We start from the raw sequence: 26,052 nt of genomic DNA on the forward strand, positions 1-26,052 counted from the left end.
CCAGAGCCCAATGCAGGGTTCTAACTCATGAACCGTGAGAACATGGTATGAGCTGAAACCAGGAGTTAGACACTTAACCAACTGACCCACCCAGGTGCCCCATTTAACTTAATTAAATACAGCTCTTTTGATAACGAGAGACTCAGTTGCTGTCTGCCTTGCCTTCCCCCCCCCGCCACACACACAGGTTTGCTCACAATTTAGAAAAAGTAACAATAAAATATAAGTTATTTTACATGTTAATAATAACTAAATTTAAATTTTTTTGAGTTTTTAATATGACTAGTTTTATAAAATCTATAGTGGATGATCATTTTCTTTCTGATAAAATCATAAGCCAGATTTTCTAGGGAAATTACTAAATGGGCACTGAAAGTCAATGACAATTGCTATTTGTTCTATTTGCTTTAGTGAAAAATTCTTTTATGAAATAAAACACAGAGCATAAAACTAATATAATTGACAAATGGCCAAAAAACAAATAATAACAAAAGGTCATCCTGATTCTGCTACTCTAACATTTGCAATAGACAAGACACCACTGTATGGTTGACGTCTAGCAAAAGTTCTCCAAAGTTAAGGGAGGAGAATCTTGCCAGTATTCTTGTTCCCATATAGTGTCTTTGGGGCCTAGTGCTATTTCAGTGGAATATCACTACTGAGTCCTAGGAAGTAAAGAAGAGTGACTTCTTAAAAAGTACCAGATCATTGCATGGAGTTAGTTCTTATGTTTGCTCTGTGTTTACACAAACTGTGAGTAGAAAGCTAGGATCTAACTTATTTCATTAATGGCCCAACTGGGTCTTCCAATATCTGATTTAGGGTGACATATACAATGTTAATCCAGCCTAAAATTATCTTCAAATTAATAAATTTCTAGTTGCTAGGAAATTCCACATTTAAAATGTTCAGGCTGATACTATTACTTAAAATTATAATAGTTAGTAAATAAGATAAGTGAAATCTTGTACTAGAGAAAAATTCCAACTGACTGGGCATTATGATTTTTGATCAAGGACAGTTTAGCTTTTGGAAACTGGAGAAAATGAAAAACAACTCTAGTCCTCAAAATGGTTACTGTGTAAATCAAATTAGGGATTGACAGTGCAGAAACTTCCTGTAGTTCAACATTCTTCCCAAACCATCTAATCAATAGAAGCATGATCAACAGGAATACAATGTGGTTGTCACCTTGGCCTTTTAAAGTGTGGTCAGACAGGATGTTGATGACAAAGAAATGCTAACAATTGGAAGCAATTGAAGAAAAACAGGTAGCATTTCAAGAGCAATAGTAGAAATGTCTGAGTCTTACTTTTAGTTCTGACTCCTACAGAAACTACTAAGTTTAAGGAAATACATCTTTTGCAAGAGATCTTTTGACACTCATTCGTTCATTTTGTCCCTTAAAATTAGGTAGTCAGGATTCTTGTAACCATTTATCCTATAATTGCAGAGAAATTGGAGATTTGAGGGTAAGGATTTTCAGGAATGGAGTCCTGGGACTTCCAGTAATTTATTTCTGTCACAAAAATCTGCATTATCTTCCTGATGGCTATTACCTATGCCACCACACCCAGGAAATTACCTAGATCCTAAACTGCTATTTTACTAAAAAAGTATTGACCCCAAGGACAAATGTGGCTATATTGTTTTCCATGTTCAAACTAACCTTGAGTAAACCATAAATAAATTCAACAATGGAAAGTGAAATCTAAAATTAAAATATAATACATGTAATTATGATCATACCTATTTATATGTTCATTTATATCATAGTAATTGTTGGATATTCCCAAGAGTGAATCTGCCAAAACAGACTTAATTTCTAAGAATGGTCCTAAAGAGAGTCTGATAAAGTCATTATATTTCTCCTTGTATCTTTCTCAGTCTGGTTTTTAAGTTGATCACCAGTTCCATGGCTGACTTCAAAATTTATTTCATGGAACATCTCTATAGATATCGGTGTATAAACAGTTGACTCTTAAACAACACAGGCTGAAACACCACGAGTGTTCTTCACACAGATTTTAAAAATCAGTAAATATGTTGAAATTTTTTTTGGATATTTGAGACAATTTGAAATAACTGGCAGAAGAACCATATAGCCTAAACATACTGAAAAATTTTAAGAAAAAACTAGGTATCACTGTAAGAATATATAATAGATATAACATACAAAATATGTGCTAATTAACAGTGCTAGTTGCAAGGGTTCCAGTCATCAGTAGGCTGCTGGTAGTTTGATTATCCTGATGTTTTAAATGATTAGCTTCTTTTCATTATACTTTTAGAAACATAATTGGAAATAACTTTCTCTTCGGAATCATCCCTTAAATTTCCTTTCTCTAAAATGTGATTTAAACTAAACATAATTTAAAAACATATTTGCTTTTGCTAATATCTTGTGTGTAATGAGACTAAAAGTAAGCATTCTGTTTAGTTTAAAAAAGGAATTGTTTTTAAAATTTTATTGTCCTACGTATTTTTTAAAGTTGCTTGACCACATACCTAATACCAATTTATTTGTATTTTCCTCCTCTGAAATCTTAGTTATAGGTGAAGAAATATAAATGTAGTGATAACACATGTCATCTGTTAAGTTACCATCGACATGGGAGGTCTCTTATACATATTTCTGAAAGCAGTAATGCTTATGTTTATATTCCATTTTATTTTTTATTTTTTTAATGTTTATTTTTGAGAAAGAGAGAGAGACAGAGTGCGGGTGGAGAAGGGGCAGAGAGAGAGGCTGACACAGAATCTGAAGCAAGCTTCAGGCTGTGAGCTGTCAACACAGAGCCCACATGGACTCAAACTCAAAAACGATGAGATCATTACCTGGCTCATGCCTCAACCGACTGAGCCACCCAGGTGCACCACATTTGATTTTAAATTGAATACTTCATTAAAGGCACTCAAAATGAATACTTTATTAAAGCATTTAAAGTCTATAAAAGCCAAAATAATAAACTAACATACTGGCCAAAGCATTTGAACTACAAAACTGATTATGAAGAATAAGAGATTTAAATGATCTATCATATAGCACATTATCTAGCCACAGGTCTCCATTTCAACTGGTTTCTGTAAATCAAGTCAGAATCAGTAATTAAAAATTTTTTTTTAAGTTTTAAACATACTTTGGCTTTATTGGTGAATCCATTTCCCCATTCTGTAATCTTGTGATTAATAAGCATCCATTTTCAAATTTCTTACATATTAATCAAATTAAATATTAAGAAGTGTTTATATTTACATTTGCAAATTTAAAGAGTTATATAAAAGTATGCTAATAATTATAATCTCAACTCCTCATCCAATAAATTAAAGAAGAAATGGGTTGGATTTTAAAAGAAAACTAATTAATGAAAGCATAACAGATTTCTACATTTTAATATAATCCACCGTATTCTACAGAGCCAATGCTACAGAAATATATGAATTACATATGTAAGGTTTAATTATTTGTATATACTTTCCTGGGCTAACAACCAACCCAGGCATTAAACTTTAGTTTTATTTTTGTCTTAAGAAAAACATTTTTTCTCTGTAAAACTAGCTTATGTTTCAACAACAGCATAATGATACTCGATTAAACTCTCCCTGGTGCCTAAAGACATGGAAGTCAGTGCATGACTTCTGTCTTAACAGATGTCAGCAACTGGATTTGTGAGGCAAGGCATCTTAGTCTTACTTTGTTCTCTAAAACACATCTACAGCATTAACAGTGCAATTCTTTATTCTGAAAAATATCTGAATATATTCATTAGCTAAACATCTAAATATAGTTAAACACACAAATGGGTAATTTCCCATTTTTCAAACCTGACTTTTAAAAATCTTAGAAAATCTATAACTTTTTAAGTCAACTGAATATAACATAAAACAAACAAACAAAAAAAAACAAAACAAATGAAAATAAAATAAAATAAGTAAAATAAAATAAAATAAAAAACAAATAAGGGCTGTTGATACCATTCAACTCCCACAGAATATCCTCATGGAAATAAATTAACAGAGTGGTAGAAATGGAATATTTACTATACTATGACAGTTTATTGACTCATGGTGGTGTATTACCAATGTAATTACCAAAATTGCAACAATCTTGGTAACTCATGAGAATTCTCAAACAATTCACCTGATTGACCAGTGAATTGGAGAATGTAATGAAGTATAATGTAAATCTGTAATTGCTTGAATAACAGAGAATATGCAGTAAATAATAGGGAAATAATAAACAATGGTGTTAATATAAATGTTCAATTGCATCTATGAAAATAAAAATCAAATTTTGAAATATTTTACCTCATGCCTGGGTTGCAATGAGATGTCAAAGAGATTAGCTAAAGAACTGAAATAAATTGCTAATTAGGAAAGACAGACAAGCAGAATTTCTACCCTCATAAGGCATGTAGTCTCTGGGTAGGCAAATAAGCAATCAATGGAACATAATAGGAAACAGAATAAAAATAAATGTGGGTATTTCTTATGTGTTTTCAAATATATTTTTCATAACAATAAGGAATTACAAAACATTCCTTTCTTGCTCATCACAAATATTATTTTATTATCAACCTGTTCAATATATAAAAAAATTCAGTAAATTTTAAATAATACATAAAAACCAAAAATATGTTATCCTTTCCAATGTTTTTTTTAGCCCACCAGTATCAGACTTCAACTTAAATTTATGCATTAAACATAAACTTAAATAAATAGAATGGTATCAGAGATTCTGACCCGGAATAGATTTTGCTAATCAGGCCCACACAACTCAATCAGAAGATATTTCAAGAAGTTCTCCTCGTAGGTCCTTGGAAGACTGTGTAAACGCTTGTAGAATAATGAATTTCACATCCGAGGACCCAGTCCAGATTCAATTTACAAAAATTGGATCAAACTAGGGAATAATTTTTTGCAAGAATATAGGTTTTCTTAATTAGCTTTTAAATGTTTGTTTACAAATCATTAACCACTGAACAAGGAGGCCCAAGGAGTCTACGACTTAACACTGAATGTGTATTGCCATAAAAGAACAGTCAGATGTAAATGTGAAACAGCCCTGATATAGGCAAAAATAAATAAATAAATAAATAAATAAATAAAACAAACTTGGGACACAAAACTTCAGCTCATACAGAAGTTTTCAAGAAACAAACACAATGAAAGTTTTACTAATATTTTTAAAGGAATCATTAAATCTGATATTTGTTTCTTTAAAAATGTCTCTCCTCTTAATTATGAAATATAGTGCGTATTTATTTCAAAAGACTTTATTTTTTTACCCTTCATAGTTTATTGTCCAGTTGGTTTCCATATAACACCCAGTGCTCATCCCCACAAGTGCCCTCCTCCATGCCCATCACCCCCCTTCCCCTCTCCCTACCCCCATCAGCCCTCAGTTTGTTCTCAATATTCAAGAGTCTCTCATGGTTTGCCTCCCTCCCTCTCCCCCACTATTTTTCCCCTTCTCCTCCTCTATGGTCCTCCGTTAAGTTTCTCCTAATCCTCCTATATGTGCAAACATATGGTATCTGTCCTTCTCTGCCTGACTTATTTTGCTCCCATAACACCCTTAAGTTCCATCCATGTTGCTACACATGGGCAGATTTCATTCTTTCTCATTGCCATGTAGTATTCCCTTGTATAGATAAACCACATCTTCTTGATCCATTCGTCAGTTGATGGACACTTAGGTTCTTTCAATGATTTGGCTATTGTTGAGAGTGCTGCTATGAACATAAGGGTACATGTGCCCCTATGCATCAACACTCCTGTATCTCTTGGGTAAATTCCTAGCAGTGGTCATAGGGGAGTTCTGTTGTTAATTTCAAAAGACTTTAAATATCATTTACTAAGCAAGAAAAATGCTAAAAGATTATTGTAATTGTGTTAAGTAATTTGATTTTGTTTGTATTTGTTTTTGGTTTTCTCCAATTTCTTCTCTTAAGTAGAGTATGGAATCACTGTTGGCTTGATGAGGTCTCAAATGATAAAAAAAAAAAAATCCACCATAAGACAATAACTCAATAATTCAGATGATAACACATTTGCAACAGACTTCTATGGATATCCTTTTCTTTAAGGAAATGTTTTAACTATGTTTCTTCCAAGAATTTATGTATCAGGATGGCAATAAAATAAGCAAATGATATTCAAAATATAACTCTAACTTTATTAATCTTAAAAATATTTTTCTCTTCCCAACTCTATACATCTGGTTCTCATTTTAGAGATCAGAATTTCTCTCTTGCAAAAATGATGATGTAATGAAGGAAACAAAGAAGGAAAGAATAGAGAAAAGGAAGAAGAGAGAGAGAAAAGGAGGAAGGAGGGAGAATGGGACGGAAACAAAAGATAAATTTGATAACCATTAGTCTTAGGACTAGGAAAGTCTTACACAGAAACATATTATTTAATCCTTTACCAAAAGAAAAACGAAGCCACCCCATTATGTAAACTTATCTATATGAAGTAAAATCCAGATTGTTATTTTCCACTTGTTTTTAATGTATTCATTAATAGTACAATTATCAATATTGTAATCCTATCAAGAGTTTGGATGAAATTTACCCTGCTGGCCATGTTCTTTATCTCAAAATGCTAATGCAAACCTCAGGTTGAGAATTTTAATATATTGATCTATCATTTGGCAAATTGCAGGCTAGAAGAATTGCACATGCTGCAAGTCAAATAGTTCACAGGATTACAAAGCAATATTTATGTGGACACAACTACACTAAACATAAAGTGTCAGTCTATGGTTTCATTTATTCCATAAATATGTATTGAGCACATTTGTGTGGCTGGGATTGCACTGGGACATGCTGGCACTGTGGTAAACAAGGCATAGCTTTTGCAGGTACAGCATTTATTCTAGGAGATACTTTGCTTTCTGAACTAAGGATGATTCTTTAAATTTTTTAATGTTTTTTTTAAATGTATTCTTAAGAGAGAGAGAGAGAGACAGAGGGCAAGCAGGGAAGGGCCAGAGAGAGGGAGACAGAATCTAAAGCAGGTGCCAGGCTCTGAAATGTTTGCACAGAGCCTGATGCAGGGCTCGAACTCACGAACCTTGAGATTATGACCTGAGCAGAAATCAAGAAGTCAGACGCTTAACTGACTGAGCCACCCAGGCACCCCAAGGGTGATTCTTTAATGGCACAAATGAATACATGTTAAGGTTAACAATGCAAACTTTTAAAAATAGTTTCCTATAAGATTTTGTTCTTTTTAATTAGAGCTTACAATAATTAATATCTTTGCCTAATACCTCTTGGTATTAGGATACCAATTTTATTTATTTTATTTATTGGTATAAATACCAATGTCTAATTTGGAGCATAAAGAAAAAATTAACATGAAAGTCTCCTAACATCCTACTCAGAACTCCTTTTTTTAGTGTTTATTTATTTATTTAGAGAAAGAGGGGCAGAGAGAGAGGGAGAGAAAGAATTCCAAGCAGACTCCATGCTGTCAGCTCAGAGTCTGCTGTGGGGCTTGATCTCACAATTCTGAGATCACGACCTGAGCCAAAATCAAGAGTAAGTTGCTTAACCAACTGAGCCATCCAGGCACCCCTGTACTCAGAACTCTTAAAATACAGTATATGATATATGTTTTAATTAGGAAGAAAGTGAAATGACATTACATAATTAAATCCTTCCCCTGAATGCTCATAAACTTAAACTCTGTTTGGAGTTATCACGTCCCATATACTAAAATCTGTGCGTACACCCTTCCCTATCTCAGTAAGAGCAATTCCATTTTTTCAGTAATTCAGTTTTAAAAAACAAGGAAACAAAAAAAACCTTGAAGTTATACTTACTCCTCTATTCTTCTCATGTCTGATCTCTGACTCCTTAGGAGAATGTGTTAGCTTGATCTCAATAATAATAATAATAATAGTTATTGTTTACTACATGCTAAGAATTGTCCTGAATGCTATACAAATATATTAACTATTTTAATCCCCACATAATCCTATGGGTTTGGCACTATATCATGCCCATTTTACAGATGAAAAAACTGAGGCACAAAGATGTTAAGGTCACAAGTCAGGAATTGGAGAAGCCAGAATTTAATCTAGACAGTCTCACACTAGAGTACATGCACTTAACTGTGACCAAGATAGCCATAATGGTCTCTCGACTCCACTAAACTTTAGACAGATTTCTTCCTGACCATAGGTCCATGACTTCTCTTTTTATAGAGGATTTACTTCAGAAAACTTGTAATTTCACATTCTTTCTCTACCTCTTTGAAACGTAGATAAATTTTCTCCCCTTTCTCCAGTTTTACAACTCAGGAGGCTCTTTCTCGGGGGTTGGGGAACCATCCTTTTGAAATGTAACCATAGGAGATAGTGTCTTCCCCAGTATCTGTGGGAAGATCGGAGCCTAACTGTGATAAATCACAATTAGCAAACACAGACAACCAAATCACAGGTGACCAACTTCCTCTGTAGGACTTTTCCACCAGTTTATCTCAGGGCTTACATTTTTTTTTTTAAAGCAGAATTGAGGTCCGTCTTTGCTCTTATTGTAATGGCCTTGAATAAAGCCTCACTTGCCTGTTTAATTTGTCCAGTGCAGTTTTTCTTTGACGAATGTCATGCTATAATTTCAAAACATGACCTGAATGCAACCTTCCTTGCCATCTGCGCTGCGAATCACCCTGATTGGAGGCACCATCATCACTCATGGATTGATCTTCCTCTGAGTTCTCTCCTCCCTCAGTCTCTTTCAACAGCTGATAGAGTGATCCTGTTAAAACAAAAGTTTGCCATTGGATTCCTTTGCTCGAATCTCTGTCATAGACTTAACTACAGGCTGCCAGCTCTTGTATCCGTACCCTTTGTTTTGTGACCGCATTTTCTCCACTGGAGGTAGAGTGCATCCTCCAGCCTCTTGACTTTGGACTCAACCATGTGACTTGCTTTGGCGAATGAAATATTAGTGGAGGCAACACAAGCAGAAACTTGAACCGTCTTTGTCCTTTTAAACTCGCTCCCGTGTACCTCTAGCATCGCTAGAAAAGAACATGCCCTGGGTAGCCCCTGGGTCCAAGAAGCTAGGGCAGATCTGGACCAATCTTTACCTTGGCAGGAAACTCATTTGAGACTAGATTAGATGGGCTGACCAACCCAACCAAAGATGCATGAGTGAGAACGGATGGTTGTTGCGAAGCTAGTAGGTTTAGAAATGATCTGTTACACTGAATTATGGTGACAGAAGCTGATTGATAAAGCTGCCAATGGCCCTGTCCCTGCCTTACTCAGAGTGAGCTGGGCTCTAGGGCTGTACGGGTCTTGTGCTGCCGCCTCTCTAAATTCATCTCTTGTGTCTCTCTTACTTGGTCCACTCCATCAACCCTGATGAGCTTGCTCCTCCTCAAACAGGAAACAAGCTCGCTCCTACTTCAGGACTTTGCATTTGTTATTCTCTCTGCTTAAAATTCTCTCCCCCCAGGTGTCTTCACAGTGGTTGTCCTCAACTCTTTTGCATCTTCACTCAGAGGTTACCTACCCCTGGGTCCTCCCTTGCCCAGCCCGCTTAAGATTTCATACCCTCTGGCATTCTGTTTCCCTTTCCTTCCTAATTTTGTTGTTTATCATTTATCACCATCAACTCTACTTGTTGCCTTGATTCTTTATAAAAAAAATTTTAATGTTTAATTTTGAAGGAGAGAGAGAGACAGATGTGAGTGGCAGAGGGGCAGAGAGAGAGGGCAACACAGAATCTGAAACGGGCTCCAGGCTCTGAGCTGTCAGCACAGAGACCAAGGAGGGCCTTGAACTCATGAACCATGAGATCATGACCTGAGCCAAAGTCAGATGCTTAACATACTGAGCCACCCAGGTGCCCCATTGTTGTCTTGATTCTTGACTGACCTTCCATTAGAATATGTTCCATGATTACAGATCTATTTTTTTATTGTTATATCCCCACCACTTAAAACAGTAAGTATTGATAAATACTAGGTATAAGAATGAATCTGTGTGAATGCCTTTCTTTCTATGTAAGTCAGGGGTCTCTCTGGTTCCCAGCTGCTATAGACTCTTTCCTCACAACTGGGACAACCTGCCCACTCTTGCAGGCTCAGTCTTATGTTTGCTTCTCATAGTAAATTTGGGGAGAAGTAAGCTAAAGAGCCATAATTCAGCTGGGATTCAACATTAAAGTACTTGGGTTGACTGTTAAGTCTCATATCCTAAGGATTCTCATTTACGCATGCTGGGCACTGGGTTCTTGTCATTTTCCCCCATCTGAAGTGTCCCTGATTAGCCAGGATTAAAGTAGTATCTTGTTTTCCTCAACCTCCTCTGGCCACTAAAGTTTCTCTCTTCCACCCATCCCTGTGATGGACTTCTGCCTTTGAAAGCAGCATAAAAAGGCAGAGAAAGACTGAAGAGGAAAGAGAAGCAGTCAGAATCTCCTTGGTTGCATCTGAGTGTGGAAGCAGATTCAGCAGTTTACTAGGATACTGATGTTAGAGTAGCACAGATTTTGAGAGCAATACCAATTTTGTGTGTTTAACATGAGTCAAGTACTTTTACATACACTTTCTTGTTAATGTTAATCCTCATAATGACAAAATAAAAGGTAGTTTTATCTCTGTTTTATTGATGAGATAACCAGCTCAGAAGGATTAAGAACAAACCCAAAGATCACAGAAGTAGAGAGCAGCTGAGCCAATATTTGAACCTAGAAATTTCTTATTTCAGTTTCTGCTTTTTTAACCAGATTGCAATTGCTGTAATCAGTTCACATTCAGCAATTGTCCTTTCTCTTTCTCTGTCCCACAATTGTATTCTTTGATTGATTCTTGGTTTTGTCCATGAGACTATAAACACTATCGAGGATGTGGAATGTGTCTTTACCTTTCCATGTCCCTTTTACTGCTTCCAAAGAATGAACACAGTATTTCGTGAAGTAGGCACAAGTAATTATTTCTTACCAGAAATATTATTTTTATGAAATATTATTTTATGAAATATTATTTCTTAAAGAGTTTATTGTCAAGTTGGTCTCCATATAACACCCAGTGCTCATCCCAACAAGTGCCCTCCTCCATGCCCATCACCCCCCTTCCCCTCTCCCCCACCCCCATCAGCCTGCAGTTTGTTCTCAGCATTCAATAGTCTCTCATGGTTTGCCTTCATCCCTCCCCCAACTATTTCCCCCCTTCTTCTCCCCCATGGTTCTCCATTAAGTTCCTCCTAATCCTCCTGTATGTGCAAACATATAGGTATTTGTCCTTCTCTGCCTGACTTATTTCGCTCAGCATAACACCCTCGAGTTCCATCCATGTTGCTACACATGGCTAGATTTCATTCTTTCTCATTGCCATGTGGTATTCCATTGTATAGATAAACCACATCTTCTTCATCCATTCATCCATTGATGGACATTTAAGCTTTTTCCATGTTTTGGCTACTGTTGAGAGTGCTGCTGTGAACATTAGGGTACATGTGCCCCTATGCATTAGCACTCCTGTATCCCTTGGGTAAATTCCTAGCAGTGCTATTGCTGAGTCCTAGGGGAGTTCTATTGTTAATTTTTTGAGGAACTTCCACACTGTTTTCTAGAAGGGCTGTACCAGTTTACATTCCCACCAACAGTGTAGAAGGGTGCTCATTTCTCCACATTCTTGCCAGTATCTAGAGTCCCCTGGTTTGCTCATTTTAGCCATTCTGACCGGCATGAAGTGGTATCTCAGTGTGGTTTTGATTTGTATTTCTCTGATGAGGAGGCTGTGTTTTTTCCATTGGATACTCTTTCCTGCTTTGTCAAAGATTCGTTGGCTGTACATTTTTGGGTCCAATTCTGAGTTCTCTATTCTGTTCCATTGGTCTATGTGTCTGTTTTTGTGCCAATACCATACTGTCTTGATGATGACAGCTTTGTAGTAGAGGCTAAAGTCTGAGATGGTGATACCCCCAGTTTTAGTTTTCTTCTTCAATATTACTTTGACTATTTGGGGTCTTTTGTGGTTCCATGCAAATTTTAGGATAGTTTGTTCTAGTTTTGAGAAGAATGCTGGTGCAATTTTGATTGGGATTGCATTGAATGTGTAGATTGCTTTGGGTAGTAATGACATTTTAACTATATTTATTCTTCCAATTCATGAGCATGGAATGTTTTTCCATTTCTTTGTGTCTTCTTCAATTCCCTTCATAGGTTTTCTCTAGTTTTCATCATACAGATCTCTTATATCTTTGGTTAGGTTTATTCCTAGGTATTTTATGGTTTTTTGTGCAATTGTGAATGGGATCAGTTTCTTGATTTCTCTTTCTGTTGCTTCATTGTTGGTGTATAAAAATGCAACCGATTTCTGTACATTGATTTTGTATCCTGCAAGTTTGCTGAATCCATGGATCAGTTCTAGTAGGCTTCTGGCAACAGGGATGTCCACTCTCACCACTGTTTAACATAGTGCTGGAAGTCCTAGCATCAGCAATCAGACAACAAAAGGATATAAAAGGCACCAGAATTGGCAAAGAAGAAGTCAAACTTTCACTTTTCACAGATGACATGATACTCTACATAGAAAACCCGAAATATTATTTTTATAAAAATATTTTATAAACATTATTTTTAATGTTTATTTTTGAGAGAGCAGGCAAGACAGAGCATGAGCAGGGGAAGGGCAGAGAGAGAGGGAGACACAGAATCCAAAACAGACTCCAAGCTCTGAGCTGTCAGCACAGAGGCCAACATGGAGGCTCAAACCCATGAACTGTGAGTTCATGACCTGAGCTGAAGTCAGAAGTTTAACTGACTTAGCCACCCAGGTGCCCCTTTATGGGTAAATATTTTAAAGATATAATATGTTATATTTCTTGATTTATCTTGATTAGAGCTACTGTTCCTAAGCTCCCAAGAATGGAAATCAGAAGCAATCATGGCATTCTTTCCTTAGGCTCTGGGCTATCATCATTACAAATGAAATGTATTATTTTTTTTCTATTCTTGCTTTACTACTCTGGTATCATTATTTGTAAAAAAAAATTTCTGAAATGTTAAGTCAGTAAGTTAATGGCTCTACCCTCTGGTGCAGGCTGCTGGCTATCTATCTCATTGACACACAAACAATTCAACTAACTTGTTACTAGGTATTAAGTAGTCTCCATTTTGTTTTGAATGTAATAGTAGTTTTTACAAATTTTCCAAACTGAGAAACTTCCAAATACAAAGAGTATCAGTACACACAAATTACTATTCATTTCTGACTTAACATAGGTTGATTAGATCATTAGTAATTACTGGATCATAAGTAATGATTACTAATAAAATAATAAGATAATGTCAGTTATCTAATTACTCAACATTTTAGGCTTTACAAAAAAATACCACATCACATTTAGATTGTTGAATCTCAGGATCCAGAAGCCGGCCCTAGAGGTTCACTCTCACTGATCTGACTTTCTATTAGTCCCACCAGACATTCAAATTTACTCTGGCATCTTCTAAATGCCTATAAAGCCTTGAATACAAAAATGAATACTTCATCTTGGATAATTCATTTTGGATGTTGGGCTTTGCTTGCTGCAAAGATTTTTGAAGTGTCTTACGTATCTGCCCTATACAATTTAGTCTGCAGATAACTGTAATAAGGGAAGATATCAAAAGTGAATGTTTTAGAGAAATAATACCTTTTTTGAACAAGTCAAATTGCTTGTCCTTGAGGCTTTTTATCCTTATGGCATGTCAAAACACTTCAATATCCACTGACCTTTCAAAGTTTGTAGTTCTGGCTCTTTTAGAGAGCTTTTGAAATTATGTAATGCTCAGTACTACACTTTACCTTTTGTACTTGTAATTCATGTGAATCATGTTCACCGCACCTTATTTTTCCTTTCGTCCATTTCCAAGCTATACAGTGAAATACTTCAAAATTTTAACCACTTGAGGAAAAAATTCAAAATATGTCAGTTTTTGGAAGGAGAAACAATGAGATGTTTAGTTCTTATTTTCTCTGCCTTCTCACCTAACTGGTTAATGGAAGATTGGAGATTTCATTGAGAAGGATGCTATCTGGGCACTCCAGCAATATTATCTGCAAAAATGTTTTATTACTGTAGATGAACTCAGGTGAAGGATTCTTTGCTACACTTAAGATATGCCAAATTAATTGCAAACCAATTAATCTGTGATTTGGAGAAATCATTATTAGTTACAACACATTGCTTCCTCGATGAGAAGAATATGTGTATAACATTTGCTGTCTGTATATCTCAGTAAGGACATGCATCATAGTACATTTGGCAGCATCTGAGAGAAATGATACATTTTAAAGCAATTCTATAATGTGGCACTATAAATGTCTTCAAGTGTCTGTCTTTGGAAATCCTGCCTAGTAACTACACCTAATTTCTTTGCATATAGCACCCTCTGCCTTCAGTAAATGAGAAATATATGTACAAAATAGCTTCAAGGCAGTTTTGTTTATGCAATAGTTGTGATTCATCAAAGATATTTTATGTCTTCTGTGTAAAACATAAGCTAAATTAAATAAAGAAAATGTTGGAAATAACAGAGAGAAACAGAAAACACTCAGAGCTAAAGACAGATAGAGGGGGAAAAAAGAGAGAGACATAGAACAAGAGTGTGGGAGTGCTTTGTGTATCTTCCTCTTACTAAGCTGGCTGGCATATAGCTGAATAGGTAGCTCTAATATTTGATCTCTGGAAAAATTAGCTGGATACAGTGTTCAACTGTGGCATCTTTTTGCATACCATCAAATTCACTCACTGAAACAATAGCCTTTCTTCTCCTGTCCACGCCAGAGTGACAGACAGCTGCAAATAGTAGCTATGGGTAGAAGAATATGGGATTCAAAAAAATCAATGTTTCAAAATGGAGAGACTGATGCTGACACTTTGTTTAATGTCGGGGGACTCACAAAAGTGGACCAATATGTGAGAATGCTATCATCTTCCTTTGATTTTCTTTAAAGGCATATTTTACAATGATTCTAAGATGGAGAAAAAGAAAAGTGTGCAATGAAGAAGAAGAGTTGTATAGATGAGTGGTGGGGAGAGTCCTAGGGAGATCGTATCTTCATCTAAATGATAAAAGTAGGGTGCTACCTGGTGTCTCCCCACCTTCAACAATGTGACTGGTATTAATTATTCTTTTAGTGTCTTTAACCCAAATGAGGAGACACCAGAGTGCTAAAGCCATGGAGTTGGAGATCTAATTGGATGTAGCAGAAGGACATAGCATGGCTTTCTGTTCCTTGCCCATCATGCCTCTCCTGGAGGCAAGAAACATGTAGTAAGCAGACATCAAGAGATAGAAATACAGCAAAGAAAAAGACATGGAGGGAAAAAAATAGGGTTAGATTTTTAAGAAAGAAAAACAAAGAAGGGCTCTGTAACTATTTGATACGTGAAGGAAATGCAGTCCTGGAGAATAGGCGGTGCTATAAGAATAAAGCATTTGGGATGAGCACTTCAGAGTCAATGTGGCTTTCTTGGTAATAGTCATGAGCTCTGTGTAGCAGCATCAAGTGGCCAAATGTAGAACAATGAATCCAAATAGAAACTAAATTTTTGTTTGACATTACCTCTAGCAAGAAGTAGTCAAATGGAAATCAATAAAAGTGTATGCTGTTATAATCCCTGGAGCCTTTTCTGCCGTGTTGTTTGCTTAATGGTTTCAAAGCAATCCAAACTGATAATTCTTAAAACATACATTTCATTTCCACTTACATTTTTGACATAGTTTTCTACCAGGTTAGTTTATTTGATTGCTTTCTTAATGTTAGTCTTCCAGAATCATCATGAAATCCTCCCTGAATGCTCTGCCTGGGCTGCTCCCTCTTTTGATCCCCCAAAGTATCTGGAACTGACCTCCATTTTGCACATAGTGCCCTGCGTAGCAATCATCTGTTTCACTAAGAGTGAGTTCTTGTGACACCACCAAGATGACAAGCTGATGACATAGGTTATTCCTGACAGCGTTCCCCCTCAGAGGATGAACAACTAACAATGATTCAGGAACAAGACACCACTGAGAGAATCCTACAACGAAGAGTGAGGCTGAAACACCCCCTGCACGACAGAGACCACAACAGACCATAATAGAAAGTTGAGAGAAGTAGCTACACGCTGACTGCATTGCCCCTGCCCCCACGTCAACACAGGACGACAGGGAAAGATCTCCAATGAGCCTTAGTTTCCTCCAGTGAGGAAAAAGAACCCAAGGGGACAACTGGCCCCAGGAGAATGTGCTGGGCTCAATGATGGGGGATCTGACTGTGAAGGAGAATGGGGGAGAGGCTTGCAACAACCACCACACAGACCTAAAGGAACCAACTTTATATCTGCAGTTCTTAAGTATTAATTCCAATGAGATATTTTGCTCATCTGTAGAACCAATTTGAAGTGCATTCTGTTCAGAAAACTCTGCAGAGAGCAGATCTGGCTGATTCAGACCCTCTGGCAAGAAGTTTGGGTGCCTCAAGGGCCCAGTTTTCCCAGGGTGCCTGGGTGGCTCAGTTGGGGTTAAGCGTCTGACTCCGGCTCAGGTCATGATCTCATGGTTTGTGGGTTCGAGCCCCAGGTCGGGATCTGTGCTGACTGCCAGCTCAGAGCCTGGAGACTGTTTCAGATTCTGTATCTCCCTCTCTCTCTGACTCTCCCCTGCTCACGCTGTCTCTCTCTTTCTCTCTCTCTCTCTCTCTCAGAAGCAAATAAAACATTATTATTTTTTTTTAAAGAGCCCAGTTTTCCCATTTCCAGGAAAGGTGGTATGTCAAATCCCCACCCACTGTGAAGAGTGCCCTATAGCACCACCTGACTAAAAGAGTTAATAAAAAATTCTAAAAACTGTGTGGGCCAGTGGTGCTTGAGCTGAGAGACAAGTGAACAGAGATATTTGTCCCAGAGCAAAGCCATTACCAGGCATGGAGTGTTCCCATGTTATGCACAAGCAGGGAAATTAATTCTTAGCCAAGGCTGAGGGTAGGTTCCTGCCCCTCCCAACCAGAAAGCATATTTCGGAAATTGAAAATTGCCTAGAGAGGACTTCCCGCCACAGCCTAGGCAAAGGATCTGAGACGTAGCCCCGCCCGCTGTGGAGAGTATTTTCTGGCCCCATTTAACCAGTAGTGCTGGAGACAATTTCTGGAAGTTGTGTAGCCCAACCGCTCTCAAGGTGAGTGATGGATAAGCAAAGCTGACAGTTTGCAGAGCAAAGCCAGAGGCCTTGTTTAGTCAGGAAACTTGGAGTATAGGTCAGCTTGAATTAAGACAACAAAAAGCTTTACCTGCTTTAGAGCTGTTCCTTCCACTGCACCTGGGAAGAAAACCTAGTTCATAGCCTGGCTCACTGCTTAATCCAGCCCCCAGCCTGTTCAACCAAGGCTGCTAACCAGAGCACACAGGAAGCTTCATAGATCATTCAACAACCTTATATACAGTGGCACTTGAACAGAAAGTTGGGCTCATGGCTTCCCTCACCTGAAGAGCAAAACTGGTGGCTTCACCTGACCAGGGAATTTAATGCACATTCTAGACTGATTTGGGTCTATGAACAGTGAACTGTGTAGGCCCTGAGTTTTGTTGTGGTGCCCTGCCAGGGCAGGAAACTTAACTCATAATCTCATCTACTACTGAATATCATACCCAGTCCTGACATCCAGGAAACCTGACCAGAGAATCCAGGCAACCATGGAGCTCATCTTAGAGTGTCCCTTGTATAGGGAACCAAGCCAGTGTGTCCTATCTAATTGTTTTCAGCCAGTGGCACATGGCCATCTCCATCCAAAGACCTCAAGCTGTTACCTAGCCCAAAAAGAGACCAAACGAGCAGGCCCCAGCTGCCCATGGACATTACCAGCAGACATACACAGAAACCCAAGCTGAGCTGACAAATGACGAACCATCTCTGCCACTGAAAACCGATAAAATTCTGAAAGAGGAGCTTGATTATTCAGACTTTCAGATCCCAACATAGGGAATCAATGATCACGAAAAGGTGGATGAATATGACACCACCACAGGAAACTATTAAAGCTCCAATAACTGACCCAAAAAGAATGGACATCTATAAACTGTCAGAAAAATAATTCAGAATAATCTTCAAAAAAGTAGGGAACCATAAGAAAACACAGACAACTAAACAAAATTAGGAAAACAATTTATGAAGAATGAGTTCAACAAGGAAATATCAATCACTGAAAACAAACAAATAGAAACTCTACAGTTGAAAAATATAATAACCGAAATGAAGAATTCAATAAAGAGTTTTAAAAGCAGATGTGAGCATGCAGAAGAAAGAATCAATGACCTGGAGGACAGGTCATGGGAAATAACCAAATCAGAGAGCAAAGTAAGAGAATGAAAAAGAAATAAAGAAAGCTTATGTGAATTATGAGACACAATGTAAAGAAACAATGTTCCCATTTTGGAAATTCCAGGAGGAAAAGAGAAAGAGAAAGGAACAGAAAGTATATATAACACAATAATAGCTAAAAACTTCCTGAACCTAAGAAGATAAATGAATATTCAGATCCAAGAGGTCCAAAAGCTCCCAAATGGGTTGAACTCAAATAGGACCAGATTGAGACATGTTGTAATTAAATTGTCAAAATTCAAAGCCAAAGCCAAAATTTTAACAGCAATAAGAAGAAAGAAAAAAGTTACATGTAACTTACATGTTAAATGTAAGACCTAAAACGATGAAACTCCTAGAAGAAAACAGGCATAAAGCTTCTAGACACAGGCCTCGGTAGTGATTTTTTGGATACGACACCTAAAACACAAGCAATAAAATAAAAAATAAACTAAAAATCTTCTGCACAACAAAGTAAACCCTCAACAAAGTTAAAAGACAATCTACAGAATGAGAAAAAAAATTGCAAATCATTAACCCCTGATAAAGGGTTAATATCCAAAATAAATAAAGAACTCATGCAACTCAAGGGCAAAAAACAACCCAATTTAGAAAATACATCAAAGGCCTAAAGAAGCATTCCTCCAAAGAAGATATATGAAAGGCCAATAGCTACATGAAAAGTTGTTCAACATTACTAGTCATTAGAAAAATGCAAAATCAAACCATGATGAGATAGCACTTTGTGCCTATTACATTGGCCATCATTAAAAAGACAGGAGATAACAAATACTGGCATAAATGTAGAGGAAAAGGAACCCTTGTGTGCTGTTGGTAAGATTGTAAATTGGTATAGCCACTGTGGAAAAGAGGATGAAGAATTCACAAAAAATTAGAAATAGAACAACCATATAATCTAGCAAGTCTGCTTCTAGTAATATAACAAAAACATTAATTCAAAAAGATATCTGCACTCCATGTCATAGCAGCATTATTTCCTATAGCCAAGAAATGAAAACAACCTAAGTGTCCATCTGTCCCTGTTAGATAAATGAAGGGATAAAGCAGACATGTTTTATCTATACCTATATCATGTATCTACATATATCTATATCACATATCTACATATATATGATATAGAAATAGATGTGTAATTCAGCCATGAAAGCTAAGTAAATCCTATCACTCACAACAGCATGAACAAACCCTGAAGGCATTATGCTAAGTGAAATAAGTCAGAAAAAGACAAAGACTATATGATCTCACTTATATGTAGAATGGTAAATCAATCAATCAATTAACCAACCAATTAGCCAGCCAACCAACCAACTGACTAACTGACCAACCAACTAAATTCAAATGAAAGATCAGACTTATGGTATCAGAGATGGAGGGTAAGAAAGGGGCAATTGAAGGAAGGTGGTCAAAAATATAATTTCTAGTTATAAGGTAGTACTAAGGATGCAATGTACAGCATGATGTCTACAGCTAACACAGTTGTATGATATAATGGAAAGTTGTTAAGAGAGCAAACCCTAAGAATTCTCATCATTAGGAGAAAATCTTTTTCTTTCTTTTCTTTATATTGTATCAAATAAAAAGATGAATATTAGCTGAATCTATTGTGGTAATCATTTCACAATACATGTAAAGCAAGCAACTGTACTGTATACCTTAAACTTGCACAGTGATGTATGTAAATTATTTCTCAGTAAACCTGGAAAAATAGTGAGTCCTTATGGATAAGGCCAAAGTATTACCATGCTTTTTACCCTTATGAATGAGATACAGTTAAGTGTCAATCTATTTAGGGTTTTCTTTCTCGAGATTACTCTACATTTTCAATGTTGTTGTTTGCTTAAAAACAGCATAAGGAAATATTCAGTATGATTTTCCAGGACACCTATATGTTTCTCTGACATTTTTGCTCCCTACTCCCCCTCGGTTGCTATCCATTTTATAGCTCTTTATGTTACATTTTACTTATCAGTGGCAAGTAAGAAATGAGTTGAATTTTAACTGTGATGAACTGCTAGTGACAGAATAAAAGGTCATTTTAAAGTTAAATGCTAATATTATCTTTTCTCATTATTGGGCACATTAGGTTGTCTAAATTTTTGTCTAAGATGTTTATCATTATTAGTTATTCAAAAACAATGCGCAGCTATTCACTCTACAACTGATGAGACAGTAAATCTTCTAATGAAAAGGCTTCAAGCCTGACCATTAAAAAGATACTTAGTTTGAACTCCATTAACAGTAATGAATGTGTTCTTTGACACATGTAACTTTCAAACCATACTCATATTTCACAAGCTAAGCAATTGGACACATTGGTCACAGAGACTGAAATGTACTGTCTGCCAGTTTAACCTATGAATATGAAATAAAAATATTACTTACTGTTTTGTTTGGTGAAGATATATGAAGGCTATTTACTTTAAAAATATTTTACCATAATTAATTCTCAATTTATATTTGCATGCATACATGCTAACATTAGATATTATTAATTGGCCATCCATGTTTACTAAACAGAGAACTACATGTTTTACAAATACTATTATTAAATCTCAAAACTTATACAAAGAGTTCTGAGAGTTGCTAAGAGCTGAATTTTTTTTTTGTTTCCCATCTATAGATTGAGAAACTGAGGTTCAGAAGTAGGAAGTGACTTGGTCAAGGACATTTACTAGTCACGCTTCCTTCTGCTGGACAGAGTTAAAACTTTGACTTCAATGCCGATAATTCTCCTGCTGCAGCCATGGGTCTGATTTCTTCTTTGTTGGCTAAGAAAGGTCTTTATGATCTTCTAGGGCAAGGGCTCTGGAATGCTGGTGGATCCATATCTGCAGAACATGAAGGAACTTGGGACAAGAGGGATTGTGTGGTAGGAGAAGGCAAGAGGTTTGAATTTGCCTTGGTGGTGACAGAAACTGGGAGTGAGGGAGGGTGCTCACACAGTCTGTGTGGAAAGTAGGAAGAGGGTTGAACTTAGCACTCTGAGCACAGCCACGCTTCAGGGACGTAACAAAAAACAAACAAAAAAACAAACAAACAAAAAACAGCTGACTTCGACTAGACACATATGAATAGACTCAGAAAGATGAACATTAAAGGCCAAAGTTGCTATTTTGTCCAGACTGCAGTTAGTATTGATATGACCACAATGTGAGATTATAGTCTTCATTCTCTTATGTTTTACAGTACAGATATAAAGAATTTTAATCCAGTGTACAATATTGTTTATCTTCTTTAGGAAAAATGGACAAAATAAAGAGGATATTAAGAGGCCATTGAGAGTTGACCATGATGTGTTCTTGATGTTGTGGCTCAGCACAGGGAGGCACCTGCATAGTTCAAGTTCGAATGCAAGTTTCACTGGACCTCCATGCTCCACACCAGGGAGAAGTCGTAGGTTATAAGAGTATTGTAGTAGGGGAAATGCTATTAGAATATTTTTTATGATGCTTGGGGATTGTAGGGCACCTAGATGGCTCAGCTGGTTATGCGTCCAGCTCTTGATTTCAGCTCAGGTCATGATCTCATGGTTCAGATAGAGCCCCAAGCCGGACTCCCCACTGACAGCACAGAGCCTGCTTGTGATTCTCTCTCCCTTCTCTCTGCCTGTCTTTGGTTCACACACATGTGCACATTCTCATGTGTGCACAATTTCTCTCAAAATAAATAAATATTTAAAGTAAACAAATAAACAAAATGTTTGGGGATTGCTTTCCTCTTTTAAGGCTCAAGGAAATAACATTCTTTACATTTCCTAAGTCTATACAATTAAGGAAAGTCTTCTGTTTCAACTATAATTTGGCTAGAAGTGGATCCGTATATCTTTACAATTGTTCAAATACATATTGCTCAATTCTGGACAGTGAGAACCATTTTTTGCGATTAAGCCCCAAAGAAAACTAATAGCCAGCTTTACCAGCAAAGTTATTGTTAGCTGGTTGAGGGGTGGGAGAGAAGGGCGGGTGGGAGGTTCTTGACCCTCTCAGCATCAATTATACTCTTCCTTTTCCTCATATCTCCCACCTAATCACCACTGTCTCCTCTCCAGAAGCAAGCCTTTGTCCAGAAAAAGCAGCACATGTTGCACAAAGATGATATGACTTGCTTTTTATTTCATCTCTCTGAAGTTTGAGTAAGTAACAAGAGGAACTGTAACCATGGATACAATGACAAGTAAATTCAGAGAACGGACTCTGTGAAGTGTAAACGACAGAGACTCGGGGATGTGATGAACATGCACTTACAGAGTCTATGATCATCACATGGAGACCTGGGTCTCACCAGAAATGCACTCTGTGCTTTAGAAAGGCAGACTTCAGAAACTTCAAAGAGAGGGCTTCTGAATGCAGATGGTAGATTTAACCGTGCATTTGATATGTTCCCTCCATAAACCCCACTTAGTGACAGTAAACAGATTTTTTTTAACTAGACATAAACCCACAAGGATGGAGGGAATAGAGAAGAATAAATGCCAACAAATTTTTGGAAACTGGAAAGAAATATGCAAGTTCTAACTAACTTGATGGGGAAAATAAAACAAGGCAAAACAAAACTACAAAGCCAAACTCTAAATCAGCAATGATTGGGAAAAGCCAAGTGAGAACTCAATATGTACACAACACAGTTTTGAGGTGGCTTAAAAATTGGGAGCATCAGGCATAAAAGGATAACTGAGAAGAAGAGTTAACCTACTGAGGATTGATTGAAAGCTTTTAGAGAAATTGGACTCAGAATACTTTTCATTGCCCATCTGACCATCTGCCCATGTCTTGTCAGACACAGACGCTTCATTCTTTGGAGAGGTTATGACTGAGGTTTTACAGGCTTTGGCAACCCCCTATGATTAAGGGTGGGGATACCATTCAAAGCAAAGAAAATAAACATATGCTGGATGCTGAATGTTCTCTTCCACTCCCAGTTCCACTTGTCTTTTCTGCTGTTGGGCTCCAAAAACATTGACTGGCCATCATCCCTACAAGCAAAGGATCAGGAGACTCCTTCTTGTGAGAATCTAGCAAGCTCATGTAGAAACATTTAATCATACTTTAGTGTTTCTTCAACAAAATGGCCCACCCATGTGGGCACCCATTGGCTCAAAGTTGCCAATTGAGTTTTTTACTCATTCACTCTTTAACAGGCATAGGGAAGCAAGGATTACTGAACTCCTGAGAAAAGTCTGCTAACATGAGTCACAGAAACCAAAAGAAATGAAAAGAAAAAGAATTTTGGAAGGAAACAGGTATCATGGAGGAGGAAAAAAATCTTCAAACTTTTGTTATTAATAGCCTTAAAGATATTTCGCCCAAGAAAGAAGTAGACATATTAAAAGATATGTTCAGAGGGGGAAAGAAGAGCTCTGAGAAATAACATGAGGAAAGAAACTGAAAATCGAATACAAAGTTAGAGAAAAAAACAGAGACAGTCTCCCAGAGTGTAAATTGAAAAGATGGATATAAAAACAGGGGAAAGAAATGAAATTAGAAAAGCAATTAGGAAAACTCAGTATCCAAAAAGTAGAAGTGCTACCAGGAGAAAAAAAGGAAAACAAAACTGTAAACGACATAATTCAGGAAAATTTCCCTGATCTTACGGACGTAGGTTGCAAGATTAAAAGATACTGCTGAGATCCTAGAATAATTAAAGAAAATCAACTCACACATTAAGGAATGTTGTTTCAGGGGTGCCTGGGTGGCTCAGTTGGTTAAGTGTCCGACTTCAGCNGAGCGAAAATGGTTATGCAAAAGGGAAAGGGATCAAAATGGCTTCAAATTTCTTAATAGCAAAGGTTGGTGACAAGAGGCAATTGAAAATTGCCCCAAAATATTGATTGAAAATTATTTTCAGTCTAGAACTTTATGCTCAAACTGTCAATTAAATGATACAGGAATAGGGACACTTTCAGGTATACATGATCTCAAGATATTTACTTCCGTTTCTCATGAAATTATTATAAGATATGCTCCACAAAAAGAAATAGAAAGGAAACCAACACAGTAAGATACTAGGTAAATCAAAACAGTCACACAAATTCTGGAGAGAAATAAAAATATCCTCAACTAGAGTGACAGCACAATGGAATCTCAGAATGACAGGTATGTACTAAGCAAAGACAACTTGGTCTGAAACAGTGTTACTCAAGGTAAATACACTGAGGCCATCAACACCATATTCGCTGCCATTTTGCTGACTTTTTTTTTAATGTTTATTTATTTTTGAGAGAGAGGGGGGGGAGAGAGAGAGAACAGGGAAAAGTCAGAGAGAGAGGGAGACACAGAATCCAAACCAGGCTCCAGACTCTAAACTGTCAGCACAGAGTCTGACACTTGGCTGGTACTGATGAACTGCGAGATCGTGACCTGAGCTAAAGTTGGATGCCTAACTATCTGAGCCACCCAGGCACACATGCTGCCTTTTTATTTGAATGAAACTACAAGAAAAGGTGCTCCAATTGGAGAAAGAGGCAGCAGGGGTGGGGGTGGGGACATTGAGAGAGGGGTACCTAGAAAGACAAATAAGATCTATCAAATGGGTAAATAGATAAGCCAACTAGGAGAAAAATAAAGAGTTCTTAAGAGAGCAGCAAGAAAAGTTCCAGAATAGGAGTCATTCAGTAAGACTAAAGAGTAGACAAATCAGATAGAAGAATAGGTCTCTAGAAGGAGAAGTTCCAGGGGCCCCTAGGTGGCTCAGAATGTCCGACTTTGGCTCAGGTAATGTTCTAATGGTTTGTTCAAGCCCTGCATCAGACTCTGTGCTGACAGCTCAGAGCCTGGAGCCTGTTTTAGATTCTGTGTCTCTCTCTTTCCCTCCCTCTCTCTCTCTCTCTGCCCCTCCCCACACATGATCTCTCTCTTCCTCTGTCAGAAATAAAAAAATATTAAAGAAAAGATTCCAAAAAATCTTTGGAATTATTAGATTACATGATGAATCTTTTGTAAAACACTTAGAAGCTATTTGAAGATGTGGAAAAATGCATACAAAGCTATGCAAACTTTTTAAAAATATCCATTAGCTTTAGGAAAGAGCAGTAAATAAAAACTAATAATAGCACACAATATGTGAATTATACATTCAAAAACATAGTGTAGTTAAACTCAACATTGATTAAATAAAAACTGTCACTCAACCATACTGAAAGGCAGAGAGGGAAGGGAAGCAAGGCTGATGGCGACATTAGAGAATTAAATCCTCCTCTGTTGTAATAATGTCAATGGATAATATCTAAGATCAAAAGGAGCTGTATAACCTTGCAAATAAATAAATAATAAGTAAGTAAATAAATAAAATATATGTAGATAGATGCTTAAATGTCGGATGAAACAGCTAAGAGTCCAAAGTTGCCACCGCTGGAGAGAGGACTTGGGAGACCATCATAAGAGGGGATCCAAGGAAAAAAATAAAGAAGCCACTGTTAATATCATCAGGAATATCTACAGAGAGTTCATACGGTTTCCCCGAGGTAAGTGTTGTCATCTCTTCCCTACTTCTAGCCCAGTGATTTAATGCTGGTTGCTTCAAATTAGCCATGATGTATGTGTTTACACTCGAAAATTCAGGGAATGCCTCACATCCTTATTCCCACCCCCAAAGCCCCCCAACACACACCCTCTAGAGGGAGGGTTCTAGAGGGAACTGGTCTTTAAGCATTTAACTATAGTCTATTGACTGTATGCCTACTTGACTT

The 26,052-nt window shown here is 37.0% G+C and overlaps 1 long non-coding RNA gene across 1 annotated transcript in view; it reads right to left on the reverse strand.

Moving 5' to 3' along the window:
* LOC144227892 (uncharacterized) overlaps nucleotides 1–26,052 on the reverse strand; it is a 49,909-nt gene that overhangs the window by 22,156 nt on the left and 1,701 nt on the right. The window contains exon 2 of the long non-coding RNA XR_013334062.1: nucleotides 8,576–8,768. This is a non-coding gene — a long non-coding RNA (uncharacterized LOC144227892). The remainder of the gene's footprint in view (nucleotides 1–8,575; nucleotides 8,769–26,052) is intronic.

This window comes from Crocuta crocuta, unplaced genomic scaffold, assembly GCF_008692635.1.
Source record: "Crocuta crocuta isolate KB4526 unplaced genomic scaffold, BGI_CrCroc_1.0 scaffold556, whole genome shotgun sequence".
Classification (NCBI taxonomy): domain Eukaryota; kingdom Metazoa; phylum Chordata; class Mammalia; order Carnivora; family Hyaenidae; genus Crocuta; species Crocuta crocuta.